The sequence below is a fragment of the Lemur catta genome, chromosome 12 (assembly GCF_020740605.2).
Source record: "Lemur catta isolate mLemCat1 chromosome 12, mLemCat1.pri, whole genome shotgun sequence".
Lineage (NCBI taxonomy): Eukaryota > Metazoa > Chordata > Mammalia > Primates > Lemuridae > Lemur > Lemur catta.
In genome coordinates, this window is record NC_059139.1 from 30,923,241 (window position 1) to 30,944,215 (window position 20,975).

General features: G+C 36.4%; 1 long non-coding RNA gene across 1 annotated transcript in view; it reads right to left on the reverse strand.

The window, feature by feature from the left end:
- Nucleotides 1–201: 201 nt before the first annotated feature.
- LOC123648020 overlaps nt 202–20,975 on the reverse strand; it is a 128,159-nt gene continuing 107,385 nt past the window's right edge. The window contains exons 2-3 of the long non-coding RNA XR_006738454.1: nt 949–988; nt 202–562 (exon numbers count right to left, since the gene is read on the reverse strand). This is a non-coding gene — a long non-coding RNA (uncharacterized LOC123648020). The remainder of the gene's footprint in view (nt 563–948; nt 989–20,975) is intronic.

The window sequence follows — 20,975 nt, forward strand, 5'->3', positions numbered from 1 at the left end:
ATCAAAAAATTTTAATGCTGGATAACAATAACCATAAAAATCTATGATTTTCTTCTCTTGCTGCCATGTTAATGTTTCTGAATCTTTGATATTACACTTCTCCAGTCAGTAAGAATAAGCTTATTTGAATGAATATTGCAAAGGTTCTCTACCAATTACACAAGTCTGGTATGACAGAACTCTTGCATAACAAGCAGAATCATTACTCACAGATAGGCAGCAAGGATAAACTGGAGCCTAGAATCCATGGAGAGCCCATCTCCATGGTTCTGGAAAGTTGCCCAGGGCAGACAGAGTCTCCTCTGCACTTGCCCAAGCTGCACCCCAGCTGTGAGACCCCAAAAGCCCTCTGCCCTAGGTTTGTATACCTTGGGCTCCAACAGGCCCACAGAGCTCAAGCATTGCAGAATATTCTGTTTTAGGAGGAGTGAGTACATAGCCTGAATTAGTCTGGACATTTCCCCATTATTTTAAATGCTGCATACTCAGTGAATTCTGGCTCAGAATTATAAGCAAGAGGGTAAGAGATAGGTCAGCCAAGGCCATCTGGAGACTTTTCCTCCTGCAAATATCACAACAAAAATATTGAGTATTAAAATCACAAATCATGTGTCTTCTGCTATTGAAAGACAAAGAAAAAATGATGTTATTTAAATATCAATAGTTTTATCCATGTTATAAAAGCAAGCCTACAACGTTAGCCAGTTAAGGTTACAGCAATTTTAGACTAAGGGCTACAGCCCCTTTCAATAAAGTTAAACACAGAAGATTTTTATTGCCCACAAAAATACAGAAAATATCTAGTCACCAAGGTTAATCTTTTATTGATGATGTACTTTTAATCAAACCTTTCATTTAATAAATACTTGTCAGCATCATGAAACTATTTAATTAATTGAAATATCTTGTTATAGTTTTGTTTTCCAAAATATTCATATTATTTCTTACCTATTATTGTATTATGGTCTCCAGAGCATGCACTCTCCTGCTGTTAAAAAAATAGAAAAGACAAAATTCATGATGAGGAAAAATAACATCTTTAATGTATTTGAATTTCTTTTCTTTGAAACTAACTTTTTATTGGTTAATCAAGAGAAAATTGAATAAGATCTTATGCTACTAAAAGGTATGAATTATTTGTTTTAATAGTTTGATTATTTTTGTATTAGAATGATTGTTATTAAATTATATCACTATATCATTTATATATGTCTATATAATAAGCCACTTTATTATTAGCATTACTAGATTTTTGACATTTTGCATCAATAAAATTCAAATAGAAGAAAATATCTAAGACGTTATACTTGTAAAAATAATTTCCATATAATGCCCCTAACTAGGGTGGAGTGCAGTGGTACAACCACAGCTCACTGTAGCCTCAGACTTCTGGGATTAAGTGATTCTCCCACCTCAACCTCCCAAGTAGTTGGGAGTACAGGAGTGAGCCACTAAACCCAGTTATTTATTTTTATGTTTTGTAGAGACAGGGTTTCACTATGTTGCCCAGGCTGATCTCAAACTCCCAGTCTTGAGCATTCTTCTGCCTCTCGAAGTGCTAAGATTACAAGCATGAGCCATGGTGCCCAGCCTTAATAATTAGTATTGTTTACTTGATGATCTAGGCTCATGTAGTTAATCAGAACATAAGGATTAAGGGAAAGGCATCTCAATTCCAGAAGATGACTTTGATCCTATGTGGAGAAAATTCTTAAGTAGTATTTAGCTGATGCTGGTCTTTTCTGATTCCCAAAAAGGAACAGAACACTACCCACAGCTTTCTGATTGGAAAGTTGGGAGAGCTCTAAGCAATGTTTGAATCCCCTGTTTGTGGTGATAATCCTTGAAAAAATTAAACCTCAGTCCATTTTCTAGTGCAAGTGGCCTAGCTCAGAAAACCTATTGATTTCTCTGTTTCTAGGAACTAGATATACTCTACTTGGGAGCAGATGAATGCAGTTTATAGGTTGTAGCTGTAATGCCTTAGGGTACACCATATGTAAAGCTATAGGCTGGAAATTTCTTTCTTTTTCTTCCCTTTTCTAATGACTTGATTCTTTCAATAAATACCTGTCAGTGACTAAGATTTCTTTCTTGGACCATTCTCCAATGAGCTCCCAAATGATCCTGACGTGGGCTTACATTTTCTGATGTATTTAATATTGCATGTTCATATGAGACTTGGATTTCAGAATCTTTTAACATATGCATGGGCTGTTAGGGAAAAAAAAAAATAGATATTTACCCTCCTTTCTGCCAACTTCAGGGATTTTTAAATTCATGTTTCTCCTAGATGATATTTTTTACCCCTTTTTCTTTGTCCTTTATGTAAAATAGTCAAGTTGATCATTTATCATTTTGGGGATCTGAATGCCAGGAATGACAGGGGATCCAATGGTGTCTTCTCTGGAGAGTTGAGGAATGTGAGAACTGCTTTCTTACCTGCCATTCTTCTTGTAATGGTCAATATTAATTTAAATGGTAAATTCTTCTACAAAGTTTTGTAAAGAATGGGGGTGTTAGAAGATAGTGAAATGTATCATTTTGTGGACCCGCACCAAATTGTACTTTTCTTTCGCCTATATTCAGAACTAAACAAAAACTAATACTGGTGAATCTCCAGATTAGATGATCAACATAACTTTCCTGAATGTTGATGAAAGTTGGAATGAACTCTACAGCTTAGAACAAACATCAAAAAGCACTTGCCATCTCCTTTTCCTAGAATATCTGTCCTTTAGAGCAGACGCTTTCCCAAGGAAAAATGAAGGAGTAATAAATTAAATCCCTCATGTCAGAATGTTTGATGGATTAGATCCACTCAGTTGAGAAATTTGGATCAAGGGTTGTCACTGACCAGCCAGGTACTCCAGGGAACTGGGCAGGGGAAATACATGTTCATGGAAAGAAACAGCAGAAATGGGAGAGAAGCATTTCTCCTACTAACAGCAGAGGGGAAAACTCTAGAGGAAGCTTTCTCCATACAGCTTGCCACATTAATTATATTTCATTTAGCACCTCTCTGAGGTGCTTATATCATATAGTTCTGTCACTTGATACCTGTGAGACTTGGGACAAAAACTTAACCTACAAATATCAATTTCTGCAAATGTAAAATGCTCATTATAATAGAAGCTACCTTATAAGTTTGTTGTAAGGATTAAATGAGATCATTCACATCCAATCCTTATCACAGGGCCCGACACATGGTAAACACTGAACATAAAATAGGGCAAAACAATGTCTGCACCAAATAGAGTATGATCCCATATGCACTAGAAATTGGATGATGTTTGATCAAATTTATTATTTCTGCTCAGACAAAACATTTAGGGTACTTTAATAATCTCTTGGTCACACTCAATTAAAAACTATGTCCAAAGTGCCAGAATCCTTATCAAATGCTAAGCTGTGTACAGGGAAGGGAATTTCTGATTATCTAAAAGCTTGTCAAGAATTAAACCGCTTTTAAGCATCAATTAATACATGGAATAAAATACCTTTGTTATAGTTCTATTTTCTTACTATTTCAGTTTTAAAGTTGGTTTACTTTTCCACTCACTTTTGGATATTCTTGTTTAAAATCTCTGTTGAAATAAAAACATTTGTTGAAATAAATGTTTACCTTTAACATTTTTTGTCTCTGTATTAAGTGAGGTTGAGACAAAATTGCTATATTCAAAATGTCCACAAAAAAGCTTAAAAATGCAATGGATTAAAATGTAAATATTTTCTTTGGTACTTGTGATGCAAAAATATGAGTTTTTGAATTGCCTTACTGTTCAGGGCAAAGCAATGTTTGTACCATATTCAATATGATCTCATGTGTGCTGGAAACTGGAGAGTTTAAAAGCCCTTCTATTCTTTCCCTTTCAGTAACTGCCTTTACCCTTCGAGGCCACACTTTCATGTGGCAGACCCCATGGAGCTGTGTTAACATTAACACGATCCCCCTGACAGCAAATCGGATCAATTGTAAGCCCGTTCTTTAGTGAGGTAAACAGCTTTAAGGGCTGACTAGAAAGGCACTCAACAAAATAAATATATATTTGTATATATATTTTTGCAATATATTTATATATATTAAGCTAGCCTCATTTATCTCTTATACCTGTTATTTTTAAAATAACATGAAGGAACTCAAGTCTTAATTGAATTAGATATGTAAAAAACTAGTTCACTTCACAGAATTAAGTCTACCAAAGGTTGGATTTACAGAAGACGGAACAGAACTAATATTTGTTATGTATCCTCTATTTTTTTTTTTAAATCTATTAGGCAATCCTGTGATGTCGATACTTTGCCGTTCCCAGTTCATTAATGAATCATGATTGCAGCTGTGAGAACACATTTTTATCTACTTTATTTCCTTTTCCGAGACAGCAACCCCATGAAAAAGGTATTGGTCCAATTTCATGGAGCGGGAAACAGAGCTATAGAGGTGTTCAGGAATTTCTTCCAGGATAAGCAACTATTACACAAAATGGAGTAACCAGAGTTTTAACTTAGCCCTGTTTAACTACAAAGCCAATACCTTCCGTTTTCCTGCACTATCAGTTATCTATTTCTAGTAGGAATGTGTATGTGTGTTCTGACAATGATCAGCAATAATGTGTTCAGTCCTAGTTAAAAACAATCTGAACAGTCTCTGATTTAAAAATAAAATTTAATTTCTCTCATCAGATAAAAGAGAACATATACATATCTATATTAATTTATTGCATAGTTGAGGAATAGGTAGTAATAACACTCTACATTTTATAGAACTTTACAGTTTGCAAGACACTTTCACATCCATTTATCTTATTTTGCATTTAAAATAACATTGTGTATAATTATTATACAAATTTTCACAACAAATTAAGACCAGTGAGACAGGGAAGCTTAAAGAGGTGGTGGTACAGGGTTAAGGGTTAAAGAAATTATTATATAATCTAAAGGAAATAAAAAATATTATTATAGTAAGCAAACGAGTAAAAAAGCACTGAATTTGGAGTTCTAAAACGTGTTGTCCTTTACCAGTTGAACAAGAATGCAGTGGAAGACTACCTTTGCCCTCACCTCACAAAACCCTGATTTATTCATCTTAAATTAAAAGATTCTATTAGAGATGATTTCTGAGACTCCTGACAGCATCCAACCTGTATGTTAGCATAGATATCTCTTGGTTGAGATTACATTGCCTAAAAATTTAAATTTTCTGTTCTCTGGAAGTCTAAATCTACCCCTCAAATTTCTGCAAATGGCCCCAGGCTTGTATTCTCACGGACACCAGCTGGCCACAGGCTCCTTTTTGTGTGTGCTGTATCAAACAAAATAAAATGATGAATTTTATTGCTAAAAACAAAATTAAAGGCAAATAATGAACATATATAAGTGTAGAAGATGTGGAGGTTCCAAGGAGGACTCTCATCATGCATGCAAACCAAAGCACCTTTCATAATGGTCATGTTGGGTATCCGGTAACTGTGCTTTTTCATTCATCCACCTACACCTCGCCATCCCTCCACACATTAGCCGGCACAGGCTGCCATAACAAGACACTACAGAGTAGTGCTTTAAACAATAGAAATTTATGTTCTCAAAGTTCTGGAAACTAGAAGCTAAGGATGAAGTACCAGCAGAGTTGGTTTCTGGTGAGGCCTCCCTTCCTGGCTTGCACATAGCTGCCTTCTCACTATGCATGTTCAGAGGGAAAGAGCTCTGTTGGTGTTTTAATAGGACACTAGTTCTATTGGATTAAGGTCCCACCCTTATGACCTCATTTAGCCTTAAATATCTTCTTAAAGGCCCTATCTCCAAGTATAGTCACATTGGATGTTAATGGCTTCAACATATGAATTTGGGGGGAGTGGGAGGAGGCTCAATTTCATCCATAAGACTCCATTAATACTCCATTATTCAAATTCCTCTTTCCATTTCCTTCTTTTTCCTTTCTTGCTGTAACTCACTCAGATACTTCCCTGTGATATGTAAATTCTTTTCTTTACAACACTTTCTAGCTTATAATTCTGAATTTGCATTCCAAGTACCGGAGAAAGGAAAGGAAACAGAAAGGAAGATAGATAGCCTTCCATTGTTAGGTATCACCTTCTTTGTACAGTAGTTGTATATAAATAGTGTTTTCCCCTGTTGCACTGGCTCTTGTAAGTATAATAAAGCATTATAATTAAATTTCCCAATTTAAATATACACATGTTGCCAGAACCTCCTCATTTTGTGAGATTTGATGGTACAATGAGAGAAAAGTATAAAGCACTGTGAATTCTCAGAAAAGAACAGTGCTATAAAAACGTAAAGCATAGAAGTGCAGACTTCACTGACACAGTGACCAAATATTACTGTTTTGAAACTTGCCGAAAATAAAGATGTGCATGTTTCAGTTAACCAGACAGAATTTTTGCAACTTGGATTACATCATAATTTTGCAATTATCCCAGCACCTAACATAGGGATAGGCACATGGAAGGTATTTAATCAATATTTATGGAATGAATGAGTTAGTTTTATCACTTAAAGCATGATTCTATTCCTTTGAAGGTGTTCGTTCTATTGAGGTAAACTGTAATTTAAAGATCAAGGTTTATATACAAGGATGCATTCCAAGAAATGCGTCATTAGGCAATTTTGTCCTTGTACAAACATCATAAAGTGTGCTTACACAAAACTAGATGATATAGTCTAGGCTATGTGGTATAGCCTATTGCTCCTAGGCTACAAACTTGTACCACATGTTACCACACTGAATACTGAGGGCAATTATAACACAATGGTAAGCATTTGTGTGTCTAACCATTTCTAAATGTAGAAAAGATACAGTAAAAATATGGTATTAAAGATAAAATGTGGTACACCTGTATAGGGCACTTAACATGAACAAAGCTTTTCAGGACTAGAAGTTGCTCTGTGTGAGTCAGTGGGTGAGTGATGAATGATTGCAAAGGCCTAGGGTATTACTGTCACTACTATGGACTTCATAAATACTATACACTTACTCTACACAAAACTTATAAAAAGTATTATTTCTTTAATAATAAATTAACCATAATTTACTATAATATTTTTATTTTACTAATTTTTAAACTTTTTTTTAACTTTTTGACTCTTATAATAATGTTTAGCTCAGGCACAAATACGCTGTACAGTTGTACAAAATATTTTTCATTATATCCTTATTCTACAAACATTTTTCTATCTTTAAGATTCTTTATTGTTATTTTTTTCACCTTAGCCTAGGCCTACAGAGGGTCAGGATCATCAGTATCACTGTATTCCATGTCCACATCTTGCCCCACTGGAAGGTCTTCCAGGCCAATAACATCCGTGGAACTGTCATTTCCTATGATAACAAAGCCTTCTTCTGAAATATGTCCTGTAGGAGCTGCCTGTGGCTGTTTTACAGTCAACTTTCTTTTATATAAGTAGAAAGAGCACACATTAAAATAGTGATAAAAAGTACAGTATAATAACACAAACCAGTAACATAGTAGTTTAGTATCATTATCAAGCATTATGTACTGTAGATAATTGTATATACTGTACTTTTATATATCTAGTAGTGCAGTAGGTCTTTTGACACCAGTATCACCACAAACACATGAGTAATGCCTTGTGCTAAGCTGTTGACTGTGACGTCACCAGGCAATCGGAATTTTTCAGGTCCGTTATGGTCTTATGGAACCATTGTCATATATGCAGTCCATCGTTGACCTAGATGTCATTATGTGGCATATGGCTGTATATATATGTATTTTATATACATATATATACATATAAAAGACAGCTTTAGGTTGCTGTCTTACCTTCAAACAGGCCTTATGGTAAAATACATACTAATACTTTGTTGACAGGCCACAGTTTAAATTAGAGGAATTATGGTTCAAAGGAAAGAAATCTACCTTCACTTTCCTTTGTGGAAGATCTGCACGGATGCCTGGGTGTTGACAGCTCTTTGTCCTCACCTGGGCCTAACTTCAAATGTGAGTTGGTGCTTTTCTTTCTGAATTGCATCCAGCTGAGCGCATGGCAAACCCTCAGTTCTCTCTAAATTGAGTCGGGATTTAGTAAAGCTGCTGGGTTACTCTACTGGCACAAAGAACAGCAACACAGCTGAGGAGGATTGATGTTATTTAACTGCCAGCAAGAATATTTCCAGGCGTTCCTTCCATAAGATACCTAGGGAACAAGCTAGAAAAGTATCAGTTCAGGTTTATTTACTCTTGATATAATTTAACTTTTCTGGCTAAGTAAAAACTTTGAAGACATTTTTTAAAAAGGGGACTGGGCACAGTAGCTAATGTCTGTAATACCAGTACTTTGAGAGGCAGAGTCAAGTGGATCAGTTGAGGCCGAGAGTTCAAGACCATCCTGCACAATATAGCAAGACTCCTACTTCCACAAAAAATAAATTTAAAAAAAGGTTCAAACTGCTTCTGGAATATCAAAATATTCTTACTAAACAGTAATTGGGTGATTTCATTATGAATTATTCAGAAAATTTAAGAAATATTTTCCTTCATGTAATATATTTCAATGATGTGAATTTAATTGCTACATTCATGGGGCTACTTGACCTGCAAATGCAAAATGCACCTATCTTTGTACATTTTTTAATCTAATGTAATCGGATTTTAAGAGGCTGTATCTGAATAGGCATGAAGAAAAGATACTGAGTTTTTATGAGCCGTTAAGAGTCACCCTGACTACACATCATGCATTTCTACTTTAAATGGGAAACAAAAAAGTTAATTAGAGGTATAATATTCTATCTGCCATTGATGATCAGCTTGACTAAGGATCATGGCATAACTAGATCCTGTAACCAAAAATCCTGAGGTTTTACGAGGAAAGCACCTTCATCCTGTAGTTCATTTGTTCAGCCTCTAGAACTCTTTTGTCCAAATGGGATGCTGCAAAAGTTGATGGTTTAAGTTGAGAATGGAGGTATTGGCACAGAGTGATGAAAGAGACCAGTCATAGACATTGGCATTTCCAGTTGCAGATTCTTCAGTACTGACCAAACAGTAGAGAAGCCGATTAGAAATGTTCCTAGGCTATAAAGCACAGTGGCTAAGAACAAGGCTCTGGTGTCTGAATCAGGCTCAAATCCTGTTTGATATCCCACTCTAGCTGGGCCTCTTTGACTGATTTACATCATGTAAGTCTTAGTTTCCTTATTTGTAAAATGGGGTAAAGTGGGGCCAATAATACCCAATCTATAGCAGGTTGCAATGACTGCATAATTTAGGTAATTGATGATAAGCGCAGTGCATGTGCTAAGTGCTCTATAAATGTGAGTAGTATTATAGTTATAGGCATCAGGTCTGGGTTTGGTGATATCATACAGCTGTGTGTCACAACGCTGCCTGCACATTAGAGTCACCTGGGGAACTTTTACAAAATGCCAATGCCCAGGTCCTCTCCCGGATAGTAATTCAATTTAAAGATCCCCAGGTGATTCTAATGTGCAGCCAAGGTTGAGCCCCACTGCCATAGTTCCCCAGATGGATTTTCAAATCTATAAGGGCTTTTAGTAATCAGCTAAACCAATGCCCTCATTTTACAGATGAGGATCAGCATAGTGTAATGATTTGTCTAGGATCATTTTTAGTAAGTGGCAGAGATGTTGCTGGAACAGGAGCCTCCGGATTTTCTTTCTTCTCTACGAGATAAATCAAAACTTGACATATTTCCTATGATTGTCTTAGAGATTTTGTAATTTATTAGATTAATTAGTAATGAGATTTAGTGTCAAGGTGGTTAAAAGAGTCCGGTGAGTATACCATGCCCTTTTGATATGGTAGTATTTCTAGAGGTGTATTTGTAGTACTCCTCTTACTTGGCAGCCATAGGATGTAAGAGAAAATACGTTCTTTTACTAGAAAGAGGGCTGCGTATATGATCTTCAAAACTATATTATCCTTTAGGGTTTATCCATAGGACAAAGAAGCAAAAGCATTTTTCTGTTGTGCCTAAGTTTCCCAGGCATAAGCTACAAGTAGCAGAGAGACACAAACACATCTCCCAAAATCTGGAGGGCTAGAGAGCAGTTTCAAGGCTGAAAGCTCCCAAGGATGCCTCCCTTCCTCTTTTATGTTGTCTTGGTTACACAGCTGCTGGAGCAGCACCACTAATTAGATGGTGTGCCTTGTTCCCTACCATCTGGATGACACAGCCCCGTCCCACCCCGAGTCTTCCTTGTGGCTCTCCTTCCTGGTGTTGTACACCAGGCTCTTGCTCCTGGCAAAGCACAGTGACTCTCCCTGCACTGGGGCTCATTGTGGGGATCAGTGAGGACACAAGTGCCACACGGGAAAGTGCCAGGCTCAGTGCCAAGCAAGGGACTCTAAAATGTAAACAAGAAAAACAAAACAAAACAAAACAGGGAAGCTGAAGTTAAATCTTGTGTGACTAAATTTGGCTATCTTCTCAGGAAGCAGTAACAATTCAAAAATAGTTTTACTAAATTCTCAAATAAAACCGTGAAGTTTATAAACATACTTGTCAAATCAGAGTTTACACAGTATGAGGATACGCCTTACTATATATTTTGTAAACTACGTCACTCTGCTTTCCTTACATCTTCTGTGATATATCAAATACGTGGTATTTAGTTTTGGGTAAAAAGAAAGATACCAGTACATACATTAGAACGTTACTTTCAAGGATTTCTGAATCTTTCTTTTTAAATTCAAACTTCTTAATTTCTTGATGGACAGTCTTCAATACAACTATTCTAATTGTATGTGTGTGTGTTTTTAAGTAAACCAAGACAAAATGTATTCTAATGTTTATTGTTTCAAGAAAATCCAGAGTTCAAGAAAATTCAGTTTTCAAGAGGAATTGAAAACACATTGCATTTTTGTATGTGATGCAAAGTTGAGGTTTGATTAATCATTTGTATAAACTATTACTCCTAAAGAGATTGAACTGTACCAGACCAAAATTCCCAGATTCATCCACCTTCTGCCAAATGTTATTAGCAGCAAGTTAAAAGTGGGCCTGCTGTCACTGTGACCCTTGCTGACCTCTTAATTTCTTGAGTTCAAGTCCAATTAACCTCTAGGAAGAGGCACAACTGTTCTAACCAGACAAGTCAATAGAATCCAATAGTAATCATTTCATTTTCTGCCTTGTCAAAGGGTAGCCCTCCCACCTAACCCATTTCACACAAAGGTGGTCATTTATCACCGTTTAGGGAACTGTACCGAGCCGTGTCCAAGCCCTGCCTGAAGTACATTCATCAACTGCACAGACAGGAGCTGGGGCGAGCTGTGCTGTGGGAGAGCTCAGCAGAAGGTGCTGCTGGAAAACCTGCCCTAGTCTCGACAACCTGTTGGTCCTCCCTGCATAATGACACCCAAAGTGTCAAGTTTGTACCCCGACTGAAAGTGGTTAATGGGTAATGTATTTCCTTCAAAGAAATCTTTTCCACCCAGATTAATATGCAAAGCCATTCTTTCCAGGGAAGTCAGACATCGTGATCATGATTTTAAAAAGACTTACTTTGAAAGTAAATGGTGAAAAAAAAAAAGACATTCAAAAGAAATAGATGTATACAACCAAGGCCAGATCCTAAATAGGCTGTTCTTGGCAAAGGGGAAGAACATAACCTGTGTAGTTCACACAAAATAAAGTTTACTTTAAACCAATTTTCTAGACAATTATTCACAAATAATCTAAGATGTTCATTGTGATATATGGGTTTCTATTTAATAGAAGTTGTTCTCTGAAATTAGAATTTTGCTTTTGAAAATGACATTTTTTCACTTCAATATTAACAGGTTTTAAAAACTTGGCTTATTAGAAATTATCATTTTGTATTTATTTGTTTATTTTTGAGACAGCCCGGGCTAGAGTGCTGTGGCATCAGCCTAGCTCACGGCAACCTCAAACTCCCAGGCTTAAGCAATCCTCCTGCCTCAGCCTCCTGAGTGGCTGGGACTACAGGCATGCGCCACCATGCCCAGATATTTTTTTCTATTTTTAGTTGTCTGCCTAATTTCTTTCTGTTTTTAGTAGAGACGGGGTCTGGCTCTTGCTGAGGCTGGTCTGGAACTCCTGACTTCAAGTGATCCTCCTGCCTAGGCCTCCCAGAGTGCTAGGATTACAGGCGTGAGGCAGCATGCCTGGGCATTAGAAATTAAATTCTAGAAAGAATCTGAAAACCAAATGATTTTAACATGTTTTCAGTGTTCCCAATTAAATATCTGAATGGCAACCTGGTGTATTATTTATATTCCCATGACAAAGTTATGCAAGTATCAACTTATTTGCTTATATGTTAATTTTTATCATTTAAATTAGTATGAAAATTATCAATAAGAAACTTGTTATTGAGAAAATATGTAATGTCTCTGCTTTGGAAGTCATTTAAAACCAACAAACACAATTCTTTGATGTATTTTTTTCCTTCTGTGTTGGAACTTTTGGAGCTCTTTAATTTTTATTCTTAAAAACAATAACCTTTTGAACTAAGGGTCAAAGTCCTTTAGCATCACTCATATATTGAATGCTCTATCTTGCCATTCACTTTTCTTCCTCTATTTCTTTTTTATATTCCATTTCTACTCTACCAAAGAGCATTATTTATAAGGTACAGATAGGGATAAAAAAAATTGGTAGAATTAACAATTCCAGCCCCAGACTAAGTCACTTTCCAAAAGTGAGGCCACTAGAGATGCCATGGACACTAGGGTAGAAGGAATTGGTACTTTGCTTCCTACAGCAGCATTGTCCAATAGAACTTTCTGTGAAGATGGAAATATTATATAACTATGTTTTCTTATGCTGTCTAATGCTGTACCCAATTCAGCCACATGTGCCTACTGAGCACTTGAAATGGGCTAGTACTGCTGCAGGACTGACAGTATGGTGCCTAGAATTCCCCCAGTCTTTACTGGGTGGGACTTAGCAAGTAGATTGTGTCCTTGAAAGGTAACAAAACCCCTCAGGCTCTCAAATGTACAATTACCTTAAACTTTGTTTCTGCTTTTGCATTTTCATTGAGTTTGTGGCTATTAAGTTGTGTAGACTACTGGTCCCCAACCTTATTGGCACCAGGGACCAGTTTCATGGAAGACAATTTTTCCACAGACAGGGGTGGGGGATGGTTTGAGGATGATTCAAGCACAATACATTTATTGTGCAGTCAAACCTCTTTGCTAAGGATCCTCTGTTTTTGCAGCCACTCCCCAGTGCTAGCATCACCACTTCAGCCCCACCTCAGAGCATCAGGCATTAGATTCTCATAAGGAGTGTGCAACCTAGATCCCTCGCATGCCCAGTTTACAATAGGATTCGTGCTCCTTGAAACTCTAATGCTGCTGCTGATCTGACAGGAGGCAGAGCTTATGCAGTGATGTGAGTAATGGGGAGTGACTGTAAATACAGATGAAGCTTCACTTGCTCACCCGTCCACCTCCTGCTGTGCGGTCGGGTTCCTAATAGGCCAGGCTCCAGTACCAGCCTGAGACCCAGGGGTTGGGGACTACAGTTGAAGACAATAACATGCGCTTGGGGAGGATAGAGTGATCTTCACATTTCACATGAACAGGACCTGAGTCTCAGCATGGATAGTAACTGACCTGTGTGAGAACTAGTATTATTTGCAATAGGAATGAAGACGTGTAACTTTATGTTTTCTCACTGCCTTCCAGGAGGATAGTCTCATGGTGGTCTGAGCCTGGTGTACATGGATTACCTAGTAAATGTAAAAGACTTCGGGTTTTTTTTTGACACAAGAAACTATTGCTACTCATATTTCATGGGCATATTCCATATGGTTAATGGAATACCTCCTGCATATAAGTTGACATCGCATATAAATATTTTTAAAATCTATACAGAACTGACATAAGTAAAAATTTAAGTAGCTTTTGAATTAGTAAAATGGCAATATGGAATATTGTTTCTGTGAATTAGAAAACTATCTTCCTATGATTGTTCACATGTATGAGACAAAAAACAGCAGTGAAAAAAATCCCTCTAATTTAGTTGGTCAGTTTCCTACTGTCTTGTATTAAAAGCTACCTAATAGAATTTATAGTTGGAGAAACCTTTTAGGCAGCACTCTTTGTATTTTTTATTAAGTCCAAACTCAGAGAATCTACTTAATGTCAATTTTGTACAATGGTTATACTGCACAGCATATTTTATTTTAAATCTGCAGGACATGATGATAAATTGATAATTGACCCCAAGGCATTATAAATAAAGAGGCCCTGTTTTTCATTAGTATAGTAATACCTAGTCATAGGGAAAGAAGACCAATGCTAATTTAGCCCTGAGAAGTGAGCAATCAAGAACTCATGGCTTTAAAAACACAAATTTAAAGAAAGCAAATTTCTAGCTGTGAACAGTAACAGAAAATTCAATTATAAGAACATATGATTAGAAACATGCCAAAAGCAGTTTGTGTTGTGTGCTGATAAATAGAACGTTCTTAACTGTGTTTACTTTCAAAAATGTCTAGCTGAAAAACAAACTAAATAATGTCAAATAGTACAATTTCTGGTGGTATTTTTGTTTAGGGTATCCATATGTAATTATCTCACCTTGACATCTTCACCCTAAGTGCAGTTTTCATAAAAGTTCATTCATGCAGAGACATGACTTTAAACATGCTCCCCAGACTCATACTTGCATTGCCATATGTAGACTACCTGTCTTAGTTCTACTGTCTCTCTCTTTCTTTAATAAATAAACAATATGTGTTTTGAGGCTCTTGACATAAGCAAAGATACCATGGAGAATGCAAAGTCACTAAAATGTAGTCACTGATCTTGAGATTCCAAATATAGAGAGAATGAATATGTCCTAAAGATAATAAATATAATAGCAGGTATGAACAAAGTGTTTTGCCCATGAAAAAAATAAAAAAAAAATAAAGAAAGAAGAGATAGCATTAATATGAGAGAACTAAAAAGACTAGCAAGGAATATGTGGCATTTAAAAATAGTCTTGAAAGATAAGCTGAATTTTAATTGATAAGATGCAGGGGAGGTTTTATGCTTTGAAGGACACTACAAGAAAGTGAAAAGACAACCCACAGAATGAGAGAAAATATTTATAAATCACATACCTAATAAGGGTTATTATCTCTACAAGAAGATATATGAATAGCCAAAAAGCACATGAAAATATGCTCAGCACTTTAGTCATTTGGTAAATGCCAATCAAAACCACAAGGAGATACCATTTCACACTTACTAAAATGGCTCAAATAAAAAAATACAGACAATAAGAAATGTTGATAAAGATGTGGAGAAACTGCTAGAATGTAAAATGGTGTAGTTACTTTGGAAAAGAGTTTGTCAGTTTCTTGAAAAGTTAAAAACAAAGTTAAAAAATGACCCAGCATTCCACTCTTGTGTATATAATCAAGAGAACTGAAAACATATACTCACACAAAAACTTCTATATAAATGTTTACATTAGCATTATTCAAAACAGCCTCAAAGTGGAAACAACACAAATGTCCGTAGAATGATGAATAGATAAACAAAATGTGTTATATCCATACAGTGGAATATTTTCAGCTGTGAAAAGATATGAAGTACTGATACATACAGTAACATGGATGAATTTTAAAAACATTAGCTAAGTGAAAGAAGACAGGAGGCCGTATATCAGATGATTCTATTTATATGAACAGTCTAGAATAGGTAAACCCATAGAGACAGAAAGTAGACTTGTAGTTTCCAGGGACTAGGGGAAAGGAAAAGTGAGAAGTGACTGCCAATAGATGCATGGTTTCTTTTTGCAGTGATAAAAATATTCTGGAAATAGTAGTGATTGTTGCACAACTTTATAAATATACTGAAAACCACTTAGTTGTACACTTAAAAGGGTGAATTTTATAGTATGGGAATTACATGTATATGTCAATTTAAAAAAATAGGCTGCAGGAAAGAACTCCAGGTACAGTGAGTGGATGGTATAAGCAAAGATGGAAAAAGGTAAGAAGGAACCAGAAATGTTTGGAATAGGGCAAGTGATCTGTCGAGTGTAGTCTTGGATGGGTACACACATACATGTATGCGTCTCCATATGTATACATACATGAAAGTAAGGCTGAAATGTTGGACAAAGGAAAGATAAATCAGTGGGGATGTCAAAGGGTCAGCTAAGGAGTTTGGCATTTATTTGTTAATACTAAGAAAATTAATTTGGTAGTAGTGTTATTTTGTCTAAATTGGAAGGGGAAAAATCTGGAAGAAGCAAATCAGCTACCCACAATGAACAGCAGTTGCCCTGAAAGATAAGAAAATATCATACCTGGCGGTTGAGGTGATGTGGGGAGAAGGTCATGGGTGTGGGTTGAGCGGTCAGAAACGACAGTTTCCCTGAACCAAGTACTTTCCTCTGATAGGTAGAAAATATCTCCTGGTCTCTATCACATGTCCCAAGTAAAATGAAATCTATATCTTTTTAAAAGTACAAGAAGAGGAATTTTACTTTTTACTTCAGAAATATTATTAGACATCAATTATAATTCTCCTTGAGGTTTTGCTCGTAATTTTACCAAAGCCTTTCATTTTTTACAGAAAACAAAGGGACTAATCAACAGGGAGAAAGTTTAGCCTTTCTCAGAGTCTTGTCTCTACTAAGCTGTTGTTCCTGAAATAAGTGTGAAATAAGCAAATACATGCACATTTACCACAGCAAACAGGCCGCCCAGAATCTAAGTTAAATCAGAGTTAGGAATTTAGTTAAATGTGTAAAGGAAGTAGAGGCTACAATAAATCTGGGGTAAGTGGAAAACATCTATGAACAGTAGGATCTCAAGCCACATATTAGGTAGGCAATTTCCCCTCATGATAAAAGGAAGTGTATTACTTTTATCTGCAGAAGAATTTAGAGAGCACATACACAGCACACAGCCAAGGATAGCTGATAAAAAGGCGCCTTTGCCTCTAGCTGGGATCAGGGGCAAGCCTGCACAGCAGTCTGTCCTTTGATATCCAAGCCTGTCTGCTATTAATACATATCCCAGAACTCTACTGGTCCTGAATATATTATTATTTATAATAATCTGCATACAGATTAGTGGACAATTAAGTTCTAAATTATTTCTTCATATGTTTCAGAGAGGACAAAGGATAAGAACTGGAGCAGTTGGGAATGTTTCCCACAAAAGCTAAGTTCACCTTAAAGAATATATAGGTGAATTGGGATGGAGAAAGCATTTTCAGTATGTAGATTCCATGACAAGCAAAGGAAGACAATGAAGATATTTTAGCAAGAAGATGATATCAGAAAAATCAAGTTTAAAAATATTTAGCACATCAAGGAAAAAAGTCAGGGTGTTACAAGATGAACAAGAGTGGTAAGAACCCAACCATAGTCCCAGTGAAATTCCAGTCTGTGTAGTGGATGATTGGATATGGCAGACTCATGAGTGATCCCAGTAAGAGGCAAGGAGGCCCTTTTATCAATTCACAGGCAGCAAAATGGAGAGAAAGTCGAATATGACTGGAAGTTTGAGGAAATCATTAGATGTGGCTGATTTAGAAGTGTGGGATACTTTATGGGCAGCCTTAAATAGCAGAAGGAATAACTAATATGATAAGGAGAAACATTACAGATGGGGGGTGTGGAGGAAATGTTTGCCTAAGAGACAACTGCATGGTTCTCTGCCTGGTAGACTAATAAAATGTTGGCAATATTAACAAAAAAAAAAAGAAAACTTTACAAAGAAGACCCTGATATCATGTATTCATTGATTCAACAAAGACTTGTAGATTTTCTTCTATATCCCATAGAGTTAGCCAATCATCAAGAGTGCAGTGAAAGAAACACTATCATCTCCACTGTCCAGGTGCTCAGAATCCGTGGGAGATTATCTGTTTTTGTAAACAATTGTAGTGCAATGTAAAAAGCATAAAGCTAGGAGCAAGCAAAAGTTGGTGGAGAATGAGTCAGAAAAATTGTCACAGAAAAGGATCTCTTTGAGATGGGCATTAAAAATTAAGGGGAGTTCACCAAGCCAGAAATTCCAAAAAGGAGTTGAAAGGTCAGAGAGCAGTGTTTTCAGCCATGGAGAAACCCGAAGTAGAGAGTATTCTAACTCATGAGAGAAATTTGCTGAGGTTGGGTCCAAGGATCCCAGTACCAAAGAGCTACTGGAGAGGAAGAAGATGATAGAAGATACTGAAGATGATATGGACTTCAGATTTCATTCCATAGAGCCAGTGAAGGTTGTAAAGCAGAGCAACAGTATTGTATTTATGTCCTAGAAAGATTAATTTTGTGGTAGGATTTGAGAGTGAAGAAATGAGGAGGCTGGCTAGGATCTTGCACTGTTCCAGATGAGAGATGATGAAGACTTCTGGGGCTGGTCTAGGACATAGAGAAAAGGAAACTAGGAGCTGTTTGGGAGGTTAAATCACCAGAAGTAAGCGATGGCACAGAGGGAGAAAGTGAGAGGGAGCAGAAGTTATCAAGGAAGACTGCAATGTTTCTTGTTTGTGTGACATGAAATGGATGTGTCATTTACTAAGATATGGAGCACGAGGAAAGAAGCAGGTCTCAGGGGCAGATAGTAAATTCATGTTGGTGTACGTTAAAAATGAGTTGCCAACAGCACTCTTCTTTGGGCTCTGTAAGAAAAAAAAAAATCAGAGACGTGGCCTCTCTTTCTCTTCAACTTGATGCAAAAAAAGCAATTAGTCTACACTTTTCCTTGCATCCATGGTGGGAATGTGATTCCTTTTGTTCTTACCAGGGTTAGTAGTGCAATTTAATTGTTTTAGTGTCTTTCATCTTTTTGATTTTGATAAGGAGTATTGGGATTCCCAAACTAACCTTACACATTTCTGTACTATGAATTGTTCTTTTGTTGTTGTTGTTAGAATTGAGCCAGTTATTTACTGTTCTCTGTTGAAATAGCCCATGGGGGGGAAAGGTGAGCTGAACACTTGGAACTCAGTATCTGGTTAATGTTGTCTGCTCAGTGGGTTTAACAATATTCACAGATAAACAACTCAGAAGTGTAATACTTGTATCATAGGCCCTCAGGTCTTCAGAAAATAGATCTTCTCTTATGATCCAATAGCCATAATTCAAATTAAACATCTGGCTTTTCCAATGCGCGTTTCTGAATATGTGTCATTTCTTTAGAAACATATCAGGTAGTTCACTATGTGGTGAGATTTCATCCAGAAGATCCTTTTCTTAAAACCTTTATACATGACTATTTTTAAAGCATGAAATTGTTTTAGGTTCAGACTCTTATTATGTAATACAAGGATGCAGTCTTTAATTTCCTACTTTCGAGATATCGATTTAAATTTACATTATGCTGTAATTGATTGAGAAGGTGGAGGGAGATAGTCCTTGGCAACGGGTACCTGAGGGGACAATGAATCAAGGGGAGATAAGTGGAGTAAGAATAAAACTGTAACCTTCCAAATGTAAACTTTTTCGAGTTCACCATTTCTATTGTCTCTTAGTCTAAGTCCCCAGCCTCCATGTATGTGTTTGCGCACAAAGAATTTAGGAAAAATAAAGAAGTGGCAAGGTTAACAGGAAAAGGTCAAAACTGGGAGTCTGAAAATCCTGTTTCTGAAACCGACTGCTGAAACTGCCACAAACTGAATGTTTGCTCTTTGGCGGTTCTCTAACCAGACAGGGTAGTGAACGAGTATTCCCAAGGCAAACTGACAGTGATGATGAGAATGATGACAAATGTCACTTGGATAGTTGTCTAAAATATACATTCATAGATTTTTTTTGTAATATCTATATGTGCCTTTTGAGAAATCCACGAGCAGAAAGAACAGGATGGCTCTCTTGGTATTAGAGTTTTAAAATAGATTATTTTATTGGATTTTAAAATTAACTGTAAGCATTGCAGCCCACAATACTTTACCAATAATCTTTAGACAGAAAAAAAAAAACAGAAAAAAAGAGCAAAAGAGGGAGGGAAAGAAGGAAGGGAGGGAGAGAAGAGAAAAAAAATAAAATAATTTTCATGAGGTTAATTTTTTATTTTTTGAGTTCAGGAAGCCTGCGATCAACTCATTAAATGGGTGATAGTGAATAGTAATTGAATTAATGTTATTGATTTGTATTAAGTATCTCTTTAGTGAGGCTATTTGCCTATATTTATTTCTATCTTGTCTCGACTAAGCTGTTGTTCCTGAAATAAGTGTGAAATAAGCAAATACACGCACATTTACTACAGCAAACAGGCCGCCCAGAATCTAATTAGATAAAACTCTGTCCATCTGCTCTGCATTATCATGGGGCCTCCTCAAATGGATGCTGTTTCATTACTAAAAGGCAGAGAAATGCAAATTGAATTGAGCTGGACTTCCTCTCAGACAGAGACCAGGGCATGAAGTCAAACCCTTGCTGTGATCTAACAAAGCACCACTGGGAAAAAGTAGGATGAGAGGGGATTTCTTTTTCTAAGGCCACATGTCTAGTACTTACTGGAGGCCATAAGGGAATGTTCATCCCATTGTTCGGTACAAGGCTACATGAGTCGCCACAATATAAACCTTGTTCACTATGCAAATTGTTGATTTTGGTACTTAGTCCCTTGTGACAGATGCCCTTTTATTAGCTGTATGTCACGGCATGTTGAATTGCATTCAACATGAGTGAGACAAAAACTAGCAGGATGGACATGGAGAGTTTATTTCACAGAATTAGTAATTTGCATTTAGTACTTAGTTATCTACAGAGCTTAATTAAAATGCATTGATAAAACTATTGTTCAAAATAGTGTCCATAGTATGCAACAATTTTGAAAACCTCTTTTTGGTTACTTTCTTGGTCAAATGGTTTTAAACTAGTTTTGATATTAATAAATTAATAGAGATAATTAATTGCTGATGTTTTCAACAAGATTTTTAAAAACCTTTGGCTTTAAAAAGTTATAGATTTAGAGCAGCTAAAAAGCTAATATATTGTATTAAAAGTTCTACACTTTGATCTTGGAAATAGGTTTTGAAATGACATTTTTC